Source organism: Halyomorpha halys, unplaced genomic scaffold, assembly GCF_000696795.3.
Source record: "Halyomorpha halys isolate HHAL.00 unplaced genomic scaffold, Hhal_1.1 Scaffold90.1, whole genome shotgun sequence".
In the NCBI taxonomy this organism is placed as follows: Eukaryota; Metazoa; Arthropoda; class Insecta; order Hemiptera; family Pentatomidae; genus Halyomorpha; species Halyomorpha halys.
The window spans coordinates 1,019,226-1,021,271 of record NW_027109220.1 but is presented as its reverse complement, the minus strand read 5'-3'; the positions used below and the strand labels follow the sequence as shown (position 1 = coordinate 1,021,271).

Below are 2,046 nucleotides of genomic sequence, written 5' to 3'. Positions count from 1 at the left end.
TATTATTTTAGTCGATGGTAAGTACTTGAATATATAATATATACATTATGTAACATAATATGTGTCACAGTGTTGTAGTATTATTTGCAAATAATTGTCTTATACAAAGTAATATATATCCAGCCATGCCAGAACGAATTATCTGTAGTGTCTGTAAATGGTGGGGTGGGGAGCCAATAGGAGAGCTTGATCTATCCCCTCTCCTAGTTCCTACCCCCACTCCACTGTATTTGCTCCCCTGTGCTCAGTCAAGCAACTGTATGCCTCCATTGTCAGCCAGTTTGGTAAGTTATGAATCTTTTTTAGTAAGCCTAATTGTATGTGTTTCCTATTTTATTTAATGTTTTGGAACCAACTTTGTGACTGTTTCTTCAACGGTAAGTTCTGAATACGGTAATTAATATTGTGTTTACCTAAGACATTTCAAACATGCAACTTACAGGTACAAGTTATGTTAATACATTTATGTATTTGATAAACTTTAAATATACTTTTAATGCTCGAATTCATGATGTTTTGTCTTGAAAATTACATATAAATACTACTAGTACTTTTATTATTACGTCTTTAAATGGAAAATAACCTAATTCAAAATTCATATAACCTATACTTACATTGATAAATATTTTCGACCCATAGAAATATTCTAAGAGGTACAATAATAATTTATTTCAAAATCTTTTTTTTTTCCATTGAGTTCGGTATAATCTTGTAGCTTTCGTAAATCTACTGCCTTCAAGTATTTGTATATAATATTTTAAAAACTTATGCTGTTAAAACCACTAATTAAAAATGTTACATTCATATCAATATGGTTTGAATCCTTTCCTTGACTTTTCGATTAATATAATAAAGTAATTATCGCCCATATTATAAAGAAATATTTAGATATTTCATGCAGAAGAGGTTCATGATTTATTTGCAAAATGTTTTATATATTCAATGTATAATTGATATATGCACCGTAAAAGTCCCAAAATTTGTGACACTTTTTTAAGTTTTTTAAAGCAACTTCACTTTTTACGTAAAAGTCTGAAAATTTTACTCAACATTGCTACACATGATATGTTTTATAAAAATCTGTCTCAAGAAGAGTGTTTGTGTGCGCGCGCATCAAGCATTGTTGGGGAATGAAAGTTGTCCAACAATGGCGACGCTACCTTTTTTTAACAGTTAAACAACCTCTACAAAGTGATTCTTGTAGCGTTTTAATTACCACATTGTTTTTGTGCCTTATTTAGAATCAAAATATTCTATTTACTATATAATGTGAAAAATGTACGGCTTGTTTGCATCGAATAATAATCAGGTATCTTTGGATACATATTTAAAATTGTCAATGCAATTAAAAATTAATGATGTAATTAATAAAATGTAATAAAGACTTTTTTCTTTTTAATTTTTGGCTTATCTGTATGTTGTATTTTTCACTGGCACGTGACACCACAGCAGCTGGTAGTAACTGCCAACCAAAGCTTGTCTTTGCCTTATTTTTTGCAATAATTTATTATTATGTTGTATCTCAACATTAAAAAATGACATCACTATTGTAATGTACTTTTAAGTTTTTAATTTAGGTATTTCATTAAGATAATTTATTTTTGAGTTTTATTAAGTTTTAAATTTCATCTAAGTATTCGCTTCGGCGGTACATATACTAAAATTGGAACGATGCAGAGAAGATTAGCATGGCCCCTGCGCAAGGATGACACGCATTTGAGTGCTACAAATGGGTGGTTGCTCTACACGCCTTTAACATTCCATTTTAACTAAGATCAGATTTACGGAATGCAATTTATATATCTCCGATCACGGATTGATCAGTATGCTGTGTAATGTAGCAACCCGATGTATTTGGGCAGCATGAATGAATAAATTTCTTTCTCTTCTCTTATCTCTATACAGTTGTAAATTTCAATAAAGATATTAAAAAAAAAAAAAAATTCGTATAAGATAAGTTTATTCAGTTATAAGTTTATCCACACCATAAAATAATTGGAGGGTCCAGAAAAATCAGAATCTCAAGGAATGGTACATCTCCACAAC

The 2,046-nt window shown here is 30.0% G+C and overlaps 1 non-coding gene across 1 annotated transcript; it reads left to right on the top strand.

Moving 5' to 3' along the window:
* Positions 1-1,633: 1,633 nt before the first annotated feature.
* LOC112211544 (U6 spliceosomal RNA) lies at positions 1,634-1,740 on the top strand. The gene has a single exon (XR_002945638.1). It is a non-coding gene; the product is annotated as a U6 spliceosomal RNA (small nuclear RNA).
* Positions 1,741-2,046: the final 306 nt, after the last annotated feature.